The 18,236-nt window shown below is 31.4% G+C and overlaps 1 non-coding gene across 1 annotated transcript; it reads right to left on the minus strand.

Annotated features, from left to right (window-relative positions):
* Window positions 1-4,517: 4,517 nt before the first annotated feature.
* Window positions 4,518-4,590, minus strand: TRNAT-CGU (transfer RNA threonine (anticodon CGU)). Its single transcript has one exon. It is a non-coding gene; the product is annotated as a tRNA-Thr (tRNA).
* Window positions 4,591-18,236: the final 13,646 nt, after the last annotated feature.

Consider the following 18,236-nt stretch of genomic DNA (forward strand, 5'->3'; position numbering starts at 1 on the left):
AAGTCATTACTGGTCATTACCCTGAGTCTGCTTGCAGGTGCAGAGTATATATGCTTATATGTTCAAATCTGCCTTCAGTTATATCTATTGGCACCTATGTATCAGTTCAAACTATCGGTATCAATTGAGCAAAATGAAATCTGCTCTATGCAATGCATCTTGATATGTGCTTTAATGCTCTTTTTAAAGTAAAATAATTGGAAATCTTTTATATTAATTTTATAATGATAGTGAATAACCATGTTAGGAGTATCAGTTTGAAGGAAATTGGTCCAATAAAAGATAACACAAATATTTTCTTGAAACCAGTCAATAGATTAGACTGAATGTGATATGTCTCTTTCCAATTTGGCTATACAAGTGTGTATATTCATCATCTTCTCATTTAGTGTACTAAAGCAGAGTATTGCAATATAGGGTGCTGCATCTTAAGTTTTAGCAGCTGTAACAACAATGATGCATTAGGCCCCAGTGAACTCATGACACCTGATTTACAAGACCAGTGCTCTAACCCCTGAGCTATGAGACCATTTGGTTAAGTGTTTTTATACACATTTTGGTGTCTGGTTGAGGATGGAAAACAATATACGGCAAATTTCAAATCTTTTCCTGTAAATGTACTTTTTTCAGTTACAATTGTTGTGTTTATGGTCATCTTAAGTTACTTCAAGATTGCATCAAGACAGTCACAAAACTTGGAAAAGTAGTTGTAGTCGTCTATAATGGACTAGGAATGTATTACTTGCCTTCTTAAAGAGCTGTAGGAGAGAGGCCAGGTTAACATAAAACAAAATATTTTATCCTCCTGCCTTATAAAGGAACACTTCAACTTTGGTTTTCATTATACTTTAACGCTAATATGACAATTTAAAATGTAGGATTATGTATACTGTTTTCATTCAGTTGGTCCTATTTATTGTCATGTTGATTCCTTTACTGTATTATTTATGGGGACATTTATGAAAACATGTAGAAGTAGTGGAAGACACCTATGTAAATTGGTGAATAGAAATGATTCTAAAACTGTAAAAAGTAATTCATAGCAATTTCTAACTTTTTTAGCAAATAAAATCCAATATGTCATTGGATTTTATTAATTGTATCTCATTGTCCAAAAATCCACTTTTTACAAATGGCCTATTCTGATATATATGCAATATCTATAATTGAGGTATACCTGGTAGACACTTTGAATCAAATTCTTTAAATGCATTTTAAAATTGGCTGTTTTATGTTAGTGTGTATATAATATAGATACAAAATTGGTCAAAATTTCCATGGCTTTCCATCTTTAGGATCCATAGGGTGGAATTATTTCAAAATATTATAGCCGCACATATTTATAGAGTTATTTGTAGTCATTAGTGGTCATTACCATGAGTCTGCTTGCACGTGTAGAGTATATATGCTTACATGTTCAAATCAGCCTTCAGTTATATCTATTGTCACCTATGTATATCAGTTCAAAATATCAGTATCAATTGAGCAAGATGAAATCTGCTGTATGCAATGCATGTTGATATGTGCTTTAAATGCTCTTTTTAAATTAAAATAATTGGAAATCTTTAATATTAATTTTACAATGATGGTGAATAACCATGCTGGCAGTATCAGTTTGAAGGAAATTGATCCAATAAAAGATTACACAAATATTTTCAACTATGCTCTTGAAACTTGTCAATAGATTAGACTGAATGTGATAAGTGTCTTTAAAATTTGGCTATACAAGTGTGTGTATTCATCATCTTCTCATTTAGCATACTAAAGCAGAGTATTGCAATATAGGTTGCTGCAAATTAAGTTTTAGCAGCTGTAACAATAAAGAAGAATTAGGCCCCAGTGAGAGTTGAACTCATGACACCAGGTTTACGAGACCAGTGCTCTAACCCCTGAAATATGGAGCCATTTGGTTAAGTGTTTTTATACACATTTTGATTTCTGGTTGAGGATGGAAAACAATATACATCAAATTTCAAATCTTTTCGGGTAAATGTACTTTTTTCAATTACAATTGTTGTGTTTATGGTCATCTTAAGGTACTTCAAGATTGTATCAAGACAGTCACATAAAATTGGCAAAGTAGTTGTAGTCGTCTATAATAGACTAGGAATGTATTACTTTGCTTCTTAAAGAGCTGTAGGAGAGAGGCCAGGTTAACATAAAACATAATATTTTATCCTCCTGCTTTATAAAGGAAAACTTCAACTTTGGTTTTCATTATACTTTAACACTAATATGACAATTTAAAATGTAGGCTTATGTATACTGTTTTCTTTCAGTTGGTCCTATTTATTGTCATGTTGACTCCTTTACTGTATTATTTATGGGGACATTTATGAAAACATGTAGAAGTAGTGGAAGACACCTATGTAAATTGGTGACTAGAAATGATTCTACAACTGTAAAAAGTAATTCAATTTCTAATTTTTTTAGCAAATAAAATACAATATCTCATTGGATTTTATTAATTATATCTCTTTGTCCAAAAATCCACTTTTTACAAATGTAGACACTTTGAATCAAATTATTTAAATGCATTTTAAAATGAGCTTTCTTATGTTGGTGTGGAGTGTATAAAATACAGATACAAAATTGGTCATACATTCCATGGCTTTCCAACTTTAGGATCCATAGGGTGGAATTATTTCAAAATGTTATAGCGGGACATCTTTATAGAGTTATTTGAAGTCATTACTGGTCATTACCCTGAGTATGCTTGCAGGTGCAGAGTATATATGCTTATATGTTCAAATCTGCCTTCAGTTATATCTATTGGCACCTATGTTTCAGTTCAAAATATCGGTATCAACTAAGCAAAATGAAATCTTCTATATGCAATGCATGTTGATATGTGCTTTAACTGCTCTTTTTAAAGTAAAATAATTGGAAATCTTTTATATTAATTTTATAATGATAGTGAATAACCATGTTAGGAGTATCAGTTTGAAGGAAATTGGTCCAATAAAAGATAACACAAATATTTTCTTGAAACCAGTCAATAGATTAGACTGAATGTGATATGTCTCTTTCTAATTTGGCTATACAACTGTGTATATTCATCATCTGTTCATTTAGTGTACTAAAGCAGAGTATTGCAATATAGGGTGCTGCATCTTAAGTTTTAGCAGCTGTAACAACAATGAAGCATTAGGCCCCAGTGAACTCATGACACCTGGTTTACAAGACCAGTGCTCTAACCCCTGAGCTATGAGACCATTTGGTTAAGTGTTTTTATACACATTTTGGTGTCTGGTTGAGGATGGAAAACAATATACAGCAAATTTCAAATCTTTTCCAGTAAATGTACTTTTTTCAGTTACAATTGTTGTGTTTATGGTCATCTTAAGGTACTTCAAGATTGCATCAAGACAGTCACAAAACTTGGAAAAGCAGTTGTAGTCGTCTATAATGGACTAGGAATGTATTACTTTCCTTCTTAAAGAGCTGTAGGAGAGAGGCCAGGTTAACATAAAACAAAATATTTTATCCTCCTGCCTTATAAAGGAACACTTCAACTTTGGTTTTCATTATACTTTAACACTAATATGACAATTTAAAATGTAGGATTATGTATACTGTTTTCTTTCAGTTGGTCCTATTTATTGTCATGTTGATTCCTTTACTGTATTATTTATGGGAACATTTATGAAAACATGTAGAAGTAGTGGAAGACACCTATGTAAATTGGTGAATAGAAATGATTCTAAAACTGTAAAAAGTAATTCATAGCAATTTCTAACTTTTTTAGCAAATAAAATCCAATATGTCATTGGATTTTATTAATTGTATCTCATTGTCCAAAAATCCACTTTTTACAAATGGCCTATTCTGATATATATGCAATATCTATAATTGAGGTATACCTGGTAGACACTTTGAATCAAATTCTTTAAATGCATTTTAAAATTGGCTGTTTTATGTTAGTGTGTATATAATATAGATACAAAATTGGTCAAAGTTTCCATGGCTTTCCAACTTTAGGATCCATAGGGTGGAATTATTTCAAAATATTATACCCGCACATATTTATAAAGTTATTTGTAGTCATTATTGGTCATTACCATGAGTCTGCTTGCACGTGTAGAGTATATATGCTTACATGTTCAAATCAGCCTTCAGTTATATCTATTGGCACCTATGTATATCAGTTCAAAATATCAGTATCAATTGAGCAAGATGAAATCTGCTCTATGCAATGCATGTTGATATGTGCTTTAGATGCTCTTTTTAAATTAAAATAATTGGAAATCTTTAATATTAATTTTACAGTGATGGTGAATAACCATGCTGGCAGTATCAGTTTGAAGGAAATTGATCCAATAAAAGATTACACAAATATTTTCAACTATGCTCTTGAAACTAGTCAATAGATTAGACTGAATGTGATAAGTGTCTTTCCAATTTGGCTATACAAGTGTGTGTATTCATCATCTTCTCATTTAGCATACTAAAGCAGAGTATTGCAATATAGGGTGCTGCAAAATAAGTTTTAGCAGCTGTAACAATAAAGAAGAATTAGGCCCCAGTGAGAATTGAACTCATGACACCTGGTTTACGAGACCAGTGCTCTAACCCCTGAGCTATGGAGCCATTTGGTTAAGTGTTGTTATACACATTTTGGTTTCTGGTTGATGATGGAAAACAATATACATCAAATTTCAAATCTTTTCGGGTAAATGTACTTTTTTCAATTACAATTGTTGTGTTTATGGTCATCTTAAGGTACTTCAAGATTGTATCAAGACAGTCACATAATATTGGCAAAGTAGTTGTAGTCGTCTATAATGGACTAGGAATGTATTACTTTGCTTCTTAAAGAGCTGTAGGAGAGAGGCCAGGTTAACATAAAACAAAATATTTTATCCTCCTGCCTTATAAAGGAACACTTCAACTTTGGTTTTCATTATACTTTAACACTAATATGACAATTTAAAATGTAGGCTTATGTATACTGTTTTCTTTCAGTTGGTCCTATTTATTGTCATGTTGACTCCTTTACTGTATTATTTATGGGGACATTTATGAAAACATGTAGAAGTAGTGGAAGACACCTATGTAAATTGGTGAATAGAAATGATTCTACAACTGTAAAAAGTAATTAAATTCTAACTTTTTTTAGCAAATAAAATACAATATCTCATTGGATTTTATTAATTATATCTCTTTGTCCAAAAATCCACTTTTTACAAATGTAGACACTTTGAATCAAATTATTTAAATGCATTTTAAAATGAGCTTTCTTATGTTAGTGTGGAGTGTATATAATACAGATACAAAATTGGTCATACTTTCCATGGCTTTCCAACTTTAGGATCCATAGGGTGGAATTATTTCAAAATGTTATAGCCAGACATCTTTATAGAGTTATTTGAAGTCATTACTGGTCATTACCCTGAGTCTGCTTGCAGGTGCAGAGTATATATGCTTATATGTTCAAATCTGCCTTCAGTTATATCTATTGGCACCTATGTATCAGTTCAAAATATCGGTATCAATTGAGCAAAATGAAATCTGCTCTATGCAATGCATCTTGATATGTGCTTTAATGCTCTTTTTAAAGTAAAATAATTGGAAATCTTTTATATTAATTTTATAATGATAGTGAATAACCATGTTAGGAGTATCAGTTTGAAGGAAATTGGTCCAATAAAAGATAACACAAATATTTTCTTGAAACCAGTCAATAGATTAGACTGAATGTGATATGTCTCTTTCTAATTTGGCTATACAAGTGTGTATATTCATCATCTTTTCATTTAGTGTACTAAAGCAGAGTATTGCAATATAGGGTGCTGCATCTTAAGTTTTAGCAGCTGTAACAACAATGAAGCATTCGGCCCCAGTGAACTCATGACACCTGGTTTACAAGACCAGTGCTCTAACCCCTGAGCTATGAGACCATTTGGTTAAGTGTTTTTATACACATTTTGGTGTCTGGTTGAGGATGGAAAACAATATACAGCAAATTTCAAATCTTTTCCGGTAAATGTACTTTTTTCAGTTACAATTGTTGTGTTTATGGTCATCTTAAGGTACTTCAAGATTGCATCAAGACAGTCACAAAACTTGGAAAAGTAGTTGTAGTCGTCTATAATGGACTAGGAATGTATTACTTTCCTTCTTAAAGAGCTGTAGGAGAGAGGCCAGGTTAACATAAAACAAAATATTTTATCCTCCTGCCTTATAAAGGAACACTTCAACTTTGGTTTTCATTATACTTTAACACTAATATGACAATTTAAAATGTAGGATTATGTATACTGTTTTCTTTCAGTTGGTCCTATTTATTGTCATGTTGATTCCTTTCTGTATTATTTATGGGGACATTTATGAAAACATGTAGAAGTAGTGGAAGACACCTATGTAAATTGGTGAATAGAAATGATTCTAAAACTGTAAAAAGTAATTCATAGCAATTACTAACTTTTTTAGCAAATAAAATCCAATATGTCATTGGATTTTATTAATTGTATCTCATTGTCCAAAAATCCACTTTTTACAAATGGCCTATTCTGATATATATGCAATATCTAAAATTGAGGTATACCTGGTAGACACTTTGAATCAAATTCTTTAAATGCATTTTAAAATTGGCTGTTTTATGTTAGTGTGTATATAATATAGATACAAAATTGGTCAAAGTTTCCATGGCTTTCCAACTTTAGGATCCATAGGGTGGAATTATTTCAAAATATTATAGCCGCACATATTTATAGAGTTATTTGTAGTCATTAGTGGTAATTACCATGAGCCTGCTTGCACGTGTAGAGTATATATGCTTACATGTTCAAATCTGCCTTCAGTTATATCTATTGTCACCTATGTATATCAGTTCAAATTATCAGTATCAATTGAGCAAGATGAAATCTGCTCTATGTAATGCATGTTGATATGTGCTTTAAATGCTCTATTTAAATTAAAATAATTGGAAATCTTTAATATTAATTTTACAATGATGGTGAATAACCATGCTGGCAGTATCAGTTTCAAGGAAATTGATACAATAAAAGATTACACAAATATTTTCAACTATGCTCTTGAAACTAGTCAATAGATTAGACTGAATGTGATAAGAGTCTTTCCAATTTGGCTATACAAGTGTGTGTATTTATCATCTTCTCATATAGCATACTAAAGCAGAGTATTGCAATATAGGGTGCTGCAACTTAAATTTTAGCAGCTGTAACAATAAAGAAGAATTAGGCCCCAGTGAAAGTTGAACTCATGACACCTGGTTTACGAGACCAGTGCTCTAACCCCTGACCTATGGAGCCATTTGGTTAAGTGTTGTTATACACATTTTGGTTTCAGGTTGAGGATGGAAAACAATATACATCAAATTTCAAATCTTTTCGGGTAAATGTACTTTTTTCAATTACAATTGTTGTGTTTATGGTCATCTTAAGGTACTTCAAGATTGTATCAAGACAGCCACATAAAATTGGCAAAGTAGTTGTAGTCGTCTATAATGGACTAGGAATGTATTACTTTGCTTCTTAAAGAGCTGTAGGAGAGAGGCCAGGTTAACATAAAACATAATATTTTATCCTCCTGCTTTATAAAGGAACACTTCAACTTTGGTTTTCGACGTACTTTAACACTAATATGACAATTTAAAATGTAGGCTTATGTATGCTGTTTTCTTTCAGTTGGTCCTATTTATTGTCATGTTGACTCATTTACTGTATTATTTATGGGGACATTTATGAAAACATGTAGAAGTAGTGGAAGACACCTATGTAAATTGGTGACTAGAAATGATTCTACAACTGTAAAAAGTAATTCAATTTCTAATTTTTTTAGCAAATAAAATACAATATCTCATTGGATTTTATTAATTATATCTCTTTGTCCAAAAATCCACTTTTTACAAATGTAGACACTTTGAATCAAATTATTTAAATGCATTTTAAAATGAGCTTTCTTATGTTGGTGTGGAGTGTATAAAACACAGATACAAAATTGGTCATACTTTCCATGGCTTTCCAACCTTAGGATCCATAGGGTGGAATTATTTCAAAATGTTATAGCCGGACATCTTTATAGAGTTATTTGAAGTCATTACTGGTCATTACCCTGAGTATGCTTGCAGGTGCAGAGTATATATGCTTATATGTTCAAATCTGCCTTCAGTTATATCTATTGGCACCTATGTTTCAGTTCAAAATATCGGTATCAACTAAGCAAAATGAAATCTTCTATATGCAATGCATGTTGATATGTGCTTTAACTGCTCTTTTTAAAGTAAAATAATTGGAAATCTTTTATATTAATTTGATAATGATAGTGAATAACCATGTTAGGAGTATCAGTTTGAAGGAAATTGGTCCAATAAAAGATAACACAAATATTTTCTTGAAACCAGTCAATAAATTAGACTGAATGTGATATGACTCTTTCCAATTTGGCTATATAAGTGTGTATATTCATCATCTTTTCATTTAGCGTACTAAAGCAGAGTATTGCAATATAGGGTGCTGTATCTTAAGTTTTAGCAGCTGTAACAACAAGGAAGCATTAGGCCCCAGTGAACTCATGACACCTGGTTTACAAGACCAGTGCTCTAACCCCTGAGCTATGAAACCATTTGGTTAAGTGTTTTTATACACATTTTGGTGTCTGGTTGAGGATGGAAAACAATATACAGCAAATTTCAAATCTTTTCGGGTAACTGTACTTTTTTCAATTACAATTGCTGTGTTTATGGTCATCTTAAGGTAATTCAAGATTGCATCAAGACAGTCACAAAACTTGGAAAAGCAGTTGTAGTCGTCTATAATGGACTAGGAATGTATTACTTTCCTTCTTAAAGAGCTGTAGGAGAGAGGCCAGGTTAACATAAAACAAAATATTTTATCCTCCTGCCTTATAAAGGAACACTTCAACTTTGGTTTTCATTATACTTTAACACTAATATGACAATTTAAAATGTAGGATTATGTATACTGTTTTCTTTCAGTTGGTCCTATTTATTGTCATGTTGATTCCTTTACTGTATTATTTATGGGGACATTTATGAAAACATGTAGAAGTAGTGGAAGACACCTATGGAAATTGGTGAATAGAAATGATTCTAAAACTGTAAAAAGTAATTCATAGCAATTTCTAACTTTTTTAGCAAATAAAATCCAATATGTCATTGGATTTTATTAATTGTATCTCATTGTCCAAAAATCCACTTTTTACAAATGGCCTATTCTGATATATATGCAATATCTATAATTGAGGTATACCTGGTAGACACTTTGAATCAAATTCTTTCAATGCATTTTAAAATTGGCTGTTTTATGTTAGTGTGCATATAATATAGATACAAAATTGGTCAAAGTTTCAATGGCTTTCCAACTTTAGGATCCATAGGGTGGAATTATTTCAAAATATTATAGCCGCACATATTTATAGAGTTATTTGTAGTCATTAGTGGTCATTACCATGAGTCTGCTTGCACGTGTAGAGTATATATGCTTACATGTTCAAATCAGCCTTCAGTTATATCTATTGGCACCTATGTATATCAGTTCAAAATATCAGTATCAATTGAGCAAGATGAAATCTGCTCTATGCAATGCATGTTGATATGTGCTTTAAATGCTCTTTTTAAATTAAAATAATTGGAAATCTTTAATATTAATTTTACAATGATGGTGAATAACCATGCTGGCAGTATCAGTTTGAAGGAAATTGATCCAATAAAAGATTACACAAATATTTTCAACTATGCTCTTGAAACTTGTCAATAGATTAGACTGAATGTGATAAGTGTCTTTCCAATTTGGCTATACAAGTGTGTGTATTCATCATCTTCTCATTTAGCATACTAAAGCAGAGTATTGCAATATAGGGTGCTGCAAATTAAGTTTTAGCAGCTGTAACAATAAAGAAGAATTAGGCCCCAGTGAGAGTTGAACTCATGACACCAGGTTTACGAGACCAGTGCTCTAACCCCTGAGATATGGAGCCATTTGGTTAAGTGTTTTTATACACATTTTGATTTCTGGTTGAGGATGGAAAACAATATACATCAAATTTCAAATCTTTTCGGGTAAATGTACTTTTTTCAATTACAATTGTTGTGTTTATGGTCATCTTAAGGTACTTCAAGATTGTATCAAGACAGTCACATAAAATTGGCAAAGTAGTTGTAGTCATCTATAATAGACTAGGAATGTATTACTTTGCTTCTTAAAGAGCTGTAGGAGAGAGGCCAGGTTAACATAAAACATAATATTTTATCCTCCTGCTTTATAAAGGAAAACTTCAACTTTGGTTTTCATTATACTTTAACACTAATATGACAATTTAAAATGTAGGCTTATGTATACTGTTTTCTTTCAGTTGGTCCTATTTATTGTCATGTTGACTCCTTTACTGTATTATTTATGGGGACATTTATGAAAACATGTAGAAGTAGTGGAAGACACCTATGTAAATTGGTGACTAGAAATGATTCTACAACTGTAAAAAGTAATTCAATTTCTAATTTTTTTAGCAAATAAAATACAATATCTCATTGCATTTTATTAATTATATCTCTTTGTCCAAAAATCCACTTTTTACAAATGTAGACACTTTGAATCAAATTATTTAAATGCATTTTAAGATGAGCTTTCTTATGTTGGTGTGGAGTGTATAAAATACAGATACAAAATTTGTCATACTTTCCATGGCTTTCCAACTTTAGGATCCATAGGGTGGAATTATTTCAAAATGTTATAGCCGGACATCTTTATAGAGTTATTTGAAGTCATTACTGGTCATTACCCTGAGTATGCTTGCAGGTGCAGAGTATATATGCTTATATGTTCAAATCTGCCTTCAGTTATATCTATTGGCACCTATGTTTCAGTTCAAAATATCGGTATCAACTAAGCAAAATGAAATCTTCTATATGCAATGCATGTTGATATGTGCTTTAACTGCTCTTTTTAAAGTAAAATAATTGGAAATCTTTTATATTAATTTGATAATGATAGTGAATAACCATGTTAGGAGTATCAGTTTGAAGGAAATTGGTCCAATAAAAGATAACACAAATATTTTCTTGAAACCAGTCAATAAATTAGACTGAATGTGATATGACTCTTTCCAATTTGGCTATACAAGTGTGTATATTCATCATCTTTTCATTTAGCGTACTAAAGCAGAGTATTGCAATATAGGGTGCTGTATCTTAAGTTTTAGCAGCTGTAACAACAAGGAAAGCATTAGGCCCCAGTGAACTCATGACACCTGGTTTACAAGACCAGTGCTCTAACCCCTGAGCTATGAAACCATTTGGTTAAGTGTTTTTATACACATTTTGGTGTCTGGTTGAGGATGGAAAACAATATACAGCAAATTTCAAATCTTTTCGGGTAACTGTACTTTTTTCAATTACAATTACTGTGTTTATGGTCATCTTAAGGTAATTCAAGATTGCATCAAGACAGTCACAAAAATTGGCAAAGTAGTTGTAGTCATCTATAATGGACTAGGAATGTATTACTTTGCTTCTTAAAGAGCTGTAGGAGAGAGGCCAGGTTAACATAAAACAAAATATTTTATCCTCCTGCCTTATAAAGGAACACTTCAACTTTGGTTTTCATTATACTTTAACACTAATATGACAATTTAAAATGTAGGCTTATGTATACTGTTTTCTTTCAGTTGGTCCTATTTATTGCCATGTTGACTCGTTTACTGTATTATTTATGGGGACATTTATGAAAACATGTAGAAGTAGTGGAAGACACCTATGTAAATTGGTGAATAGAAATGATTCTAAAACTGTAAAAAGTAATTCATAGCAATTACTAACTTTTTTAGCAAATAAAATCCAATATGTCATTGGATTTTATTAATTGTATCTCATTGTCCAAAAATCCACTTTTTACAAATGGCCTACTCTGATATATATGCAATATCTATAATTGAGGTATACCTGGTAGACACTTTGAATCAAATTCTTTCAATGCATTTTAAAATTGGCTGTTTTATGTTAGTGTGTATATAATATAGATACAAAATTGGTCAAAGTTTCAATGGCTTTCCAACTTTAGGATCCATAGGGTGGAATTATTTCAAAATATTATAGCCGCACATATTTATAGAGTTATTTGTAGTCATTAGTGGTCATTACCATGAGTCTGCTTGCACGTGTAGAGTATATATGCTTACATGTTCAAATCAGCCTTCAGTTATATCTATTGGCACCTATGTATATCAGTTCAAAATATCAGTATCAATTGAGCAAGATGAAATCTGCTCTATGCAATGCATGTTGATATGTGCTTTAAATGCTCTTTTTAAATTAAAATAATTGGAAATCTTTAATATTAATTTTACAATGATGGTGAATAACCATGCTGGCAGTATCAGTTTGAAGGAAATTGATCCAATAAAAGATTACACAAATATTTTCAACTATGCTCTTGAAACTTGTCAATAGATTAGACTGAATGTGATAAGTGTCTTTCCAATTTGGCTATACAAGTGTGTGTATTCATCATCTTCTCATTTAGCATACTAAAGCAGAGTATTGCAATATAGGGTGCTGCAAATTAAGTTTTAGCAGCTGTAACAATAAAGAAGAATTAGGCCCCAGTGAGAGTTGAACTCATGACACCAGGTTTACGAGACCAGTGCTCTAACCCCTGAGATATGGAGCCATTTGGTTAAGTGTTTTTATACACATTTTGATTTCTGGTTGAGGATGGAAAACAATATACATCAAATTTCAAATCTTTTCGGGTAAATGTACTTTTTTCAATTACAATTGTTGTGTTTATGGTCATCTTAAGGTACTTCAAGATTGTATCAAGACAGTCACATAAAATTGGCAAAGTAGTTGTAGTCATCTATAATAGACTAGGAATGTATTACTTTGCTTCTTAAAGAGCTGTAGGAGAGAGGCCAGGTTAACATAAAACATAATATTTTATCCTCCTGCTTTATAAAGGAAAACTTCAACTTTGGTTTTCATTATACTTTAACACTAATATGACAATTTAAAATGTAGGCTTATGTATACTGTTTTCTTTCAGTTGGTCCTATTTATTGTCATGTTGACTCCTTTACTGTATTATTTATGGGGACATTTATGAAAACATGTAGAAGTAGTGGAAGACACCTATGTAAACTGGTGACTAGAAATGATTCTACAACTGTAAAAAGTAATTCAATTTCTAATTTTTTTAGCAAATAAAATACAATATCTCATTGCATTTTATTAATTATATCTCTTTGTCCAAAAATCCACTTTTTACAAATGTAGACACTTTGAATCAAATTATTTAAATGCATTTTAAGATGAGCTTTCTTATGTTGGTGTGGAGTGTATAAAATACAGATACAAAATTTGTCATACTTTCCATGGCTTTCCAACTTTAGGATCCATAGGGTGGAATTATTTCAAAATGTTATAGCCGGACATCTTTATAGAGTTATTTGAAGTCATTACTGGTCATTACCCTGAGTATGCTTGCAGGTGCAGAGTATATATGCTCATATGTTCAAATCTGCCTTCAGTTATATCTATTGGCACCTATGTTTCAGTTCAAAATATCAGTATCAACTAAGCAAAATGAAATCTTCTATATGCAATGCATGTTGATATGTGCTTTAACTGCTCTTTTTAAAGTAAAATAATTGGAAATCTTTTATATTAATTTGATAATGATAGTGAATAACCATGTTAGGAGTATCAGTTTGAAGGAAATTGGTCCAATAAAAGATAACACAAATATTTTCTTGAAACCAGTCAATAAATTAGACTGAATGTGATATGACTCTTTCCAATTTGGCTATACAAGTGTGTATATTCATCATCTTTTCATTTAGCGTACTAAAGCAGAGTATTGCAATATAGGGTGCTGTATCTTAAGTTTTAGCAGCTGTAACAACAAGGAAAGCATTAGGCCCCAGTGAACTCATGACACCTGGTTTACAAGACCAGTGCTCTAACCCCTGAGCTATGAAACCATTTGGTTAAGTGTTTTTATACACATTTTGGTGTCTGGTTGAGGATGGAAAACAATATACAGCAAATTTCAAATCTTTTCGGGTAACTGTACTTTTTTCAATTACAATTACTGTGTTTATGGTCATCTTAAGGTAATTCAAGATTGCATCAAGACAGTCACAAAAATTGGCAAAGTAGTTGTAGTCATCTATAATGGACTAGGAATGTATTACTTTGCTTCTTAAAGAGCTGTAGGAGAGAGGCCAGGTTAACATAAAACAAAATATTTTATCCTCCTGCCTTATAAAGGAACACTTCAACTTTGGTTTTCATTATACTTTAACACTAATATGACAATTTAAAATGTAGGCTTATGTATACTGTTTTCTTTCAGTTGGTCCTATTTATTGCCATGTTGACTCGTTTACTGTATTATTTATGGGGACATTTATGAAAACATGTAGAAGTAGTGGAAGACACCTATGTAAATTGGTGAATAGAAATGATTCTAAAACTGTAAAAAGTAATTCATAGCAATTACTAACTTTTTTAGCAAATAAAATCCAATATGTCATTGGATTTTATTAATTGTATCTCATTGTCCAAAAATCCACTTTTTACAAATGGCCTACTCTGATATATATGCAATATCTATAATTGAGGTATACCTGGTAGACACTTTGAATCAAATTCTTTAAATGCATTTTAAAATTGGCTGTTTCATGTTAGTGTGTATATAATATAGATACAAAATTGGTCAAACTTTCCATGGCTTTCCAACCTTAGGATCCATAGGGTGGAATTATTTCAAAATATTATAGCCGCACATATTTATAGAGTTATTTGTAGTCATTAGTGGTCATTACCATGAGTCTGCTTGCACGTGTAGAGTATATATGCTTACATGTTCAAATCAGCCTTCAGTTATATCTATAGTCACCTATGTATATCAGTTCAAAATATCAGTATCAATTGAGCAAGATGAAATCTGCTCTATGCAATGCATGTTGATATGTGCTTTAAATGCTCTTTTTAAATTAAAATAATTGGAAATCTTTAATATTAATTTTACAATGATGGTGAATAACCATGCTGGCAGTATCAGTTTGAAGGAAATTGATCCAACAAAATATTACACAAATATTTTCAACTATGCTCTTGAAACTTGTCAATAGATTAGACTGAATGTGATAAGTGTCTTTCCAATTTGGCTATACAAGTGTGTGTATTCATCATCTTCTCATTTAGCATACTAAAGCAGAGTATTGCAATATAGGGTGCTGCAAATTAAGTTTTAGCAGCTGTAACAATAAAGAAGAATTAGGCCCCAGTGAGAGTTGAATTCATGACACCTGGTTTACGAGACCAGTGCTCTAACCCCTGAGATATGGAGCCATTTGATTAAGTGTTTTTATACACATTTTGATTTCTGGTTGAGGATGGAAAACAATATACATCAAATTTCAAATCTTTTCGGGTAAATGTACTTTTTTCAATTACAATTGTTGTGTTTATGGTCATCTTAAGGTGCTTCAAGATTGTATCAAGACAGTCACATAAAATTGGCAAAGTAGTTGTAGTCGTCTATAATAGACTAGGAATGTATTACTTTGCTTCTTAAAGAGCTGTAGGAGAGAGGCCAGGTTAACATAAAACAAAATATTTTATCCTCCTGCTTTATAAAGGAAAACTTCAACTTTGGTTTTCATTATACTTTAACACTAATATGACAATTTAAAATGTAGGCTTATGTATACTGTTTTCTTTCAGTTGGTCCTATTTATTGTCATGTTGACTCCTTTACTGTATTATTTATGGGGACATTTATGAAAAAATGTAGAAGTAGTGGAAGACACCTATGTAAAGTGGTGACTAGAAATGATTCTACAACTGTAAAAAGTAATTCAATTTCTAATTTTTTTAGCAAATAAAATACAATATCTCATTGGATTTTATTAATTATATCTCTTTGTCCAAAAATCCACTTTTTACAAATGTAGACACATTGAATCAAATTATTTAAATGCATTTTAAAATGAGCTTTCTTATGTTAGTGTGGAGTGTATATAATACAGATACAAAATTGGTCATACTTTCCATGGCTTTCCAACTTTAGGATCCATAGGGTGGAATTATTTCAAAATGTTATAGCCGGACATCTTTATAGAGTTATTTGAAGTCATTACTGGTCATTACCCTGAGTCTGCTTGCAGGTGCAGAGTATATATGCTTATATGTTCAAATCTGCCTTCAGTTATATCTATTGGCACCTATGTATCAGTTCAAAATATCGGTATCAATTGAGCAAAATGAAATCTGCTCTATGCAATGCATCTTGATATGTGCTTTAATGCTCTTTTTAAAGTAAAATAATTGGAAATCTTTTATATTAATTTTATAATGATAGTGAATAACCATGTTAGGAGTATCAGTTTGAAGGAAATTGGTCCAATAAAAGATAACACAAATATTTTCTTGAAACCAGTCAATAGATTAGACTGAATGTGATATGTCTCTTTCCAATTTGGCTATACAAGTGTGTATATTCATCATCTTTTCATTTAGTGTACTAAAGCAGAGTATTGCAATATAGGGTGCTGCATCTTAAGTTTTAGCAGCTGTAACAACAATGAAGCATTAGGCCCCAGTGAACTCATGACACCTGGTTTACAAGACCAGTGCTCTAACCCCTGAGCTATGAGACCATTTGGTTAAGTGTTTTTATACACATTTTGGTGTCTGGTTGAGGATGGAAAACAATATACAGCAAATTTCAAATCTTTTCGGGTAACTGTACTTTTTTCAATTACAATTGCTGTGTTTATGGTCATCTTAAGGTAATTCAAGATTGCATCAAGACAGTCACAAAACTTGGAAAAGCAGTTGTAGTCGTCTATAATGGACTAGGAATGTATTACTTTCCTTCTTAAAGAGCTGTAGGAGAGAGGCCAGGTTAACATAAAACAAAATATTTTATCCTCCTGCCTTATAAAGGAACACTTCAACTTTGGTTTTCATTATACTTTAACACTAATATGACAATTTAAAATGTAGGATTATGTATACTGTTTTCTTTCAGTTGGTCCTATTTATTGTCATGTTGATTCCTTTACTGTATTATTTATGGGGACATTTATGAAAACATGTAGAAGTAGTGGAAGACACCTATGGAAATTGGTGAATAGAAATGATTCTAAAACTGTAAAAAGTAATTCATAGCAATTTCTAACTTTTTTAGCAAATAAAATCCAATATGTCATTGGATTTTATTAATTGTATCTCATTGTCCAAAAATCCACTTTTTACAAATGGCCTATTCTGATATATATGCAATATCTATAATTGAGGTATACCTGGTAGACACTTTGAATCAAATTCTTTCAATGCATTTTAAAATTGGCTGTTTTATGTTAGTGTGTATATAATATAGATACAAAATTGGTCAAAGTTTCAATGGCTTTCCAACTTTAGGATCCATAGGGTGGAATTATTTCAAAATATTATAGCCGCACATATTTATAGAGTTATTTGTAGTCATTAGTGGTCATTACCATGAGTCTGCTTGCACGTGTAGAGTATATATGCTTACATGTTCAAATCAGCCTTCAGTTATATCTATTGTCACCTATGTATATCAGTTCAAAATATCAGTATCAATTGAGCAAGATGAAATCTGCTCTATGCAATGCATGTTGATATGTGCTTTAAATGCTCTTTTTAAATTAAAATAATTGGAAATCTTTAATATTAATTTTACAATGATGGTGAATAACCATGCTGGCAGTATCAGTTTGAAGGAAATTGATCCAATAAAAGATTACACAAATATTTTCAAGTATGCTCTTGAAACTTGTCAATAGATTAGACTGAATGTGATAAGTGTCTTTCCAATTTGGCTATACAATTGTGTGTTTTCATCATCTTCTCATTTAGCATACTAAAGCAGAGTATTGCAATATAGGGTGCTGCAAATTAAGTTTTAGCAGCTGTAACAATAAAGAAGAATTAGGCCCCAGTGAGAGTTGAACTCATGACACCAGGTTTACGAGACCAGTGCTCTAACCCCTGAGATATGGAGCCATTTGGTTAAGTGTTTTTATACACATTTTGATTTCTGGTTGAGGATGGAAAACAATATACATCAAATTTCAAATCTTTTCGGGTAAATGTACTTTTTTCAATTACAATTGTTGTGTTTATGGTCATCTTAAGGTACTTCAAGATTGTATCAAGACAGTCACATAAAATTGGCAAAGTAGTTGTAGTCATCTATAATAGACTAGGAATGTATTACTTT

Source organism: Taudactylus pleione, unplaced genomic scaffold (genome assembly GCF_031769625.1).
Source record: "Taudactylus pleione unplaced genomic scaffold, aTauple2 ptg000109l, whole genome shotgun sequence".
NCBI classification, from domain to species: domain Eukaryota; kingdom Metazoa; phylum Chordata; class Amphibia; order Anura; family Myobatrachidae; genus Taudactylus; species Taudactylus pleione.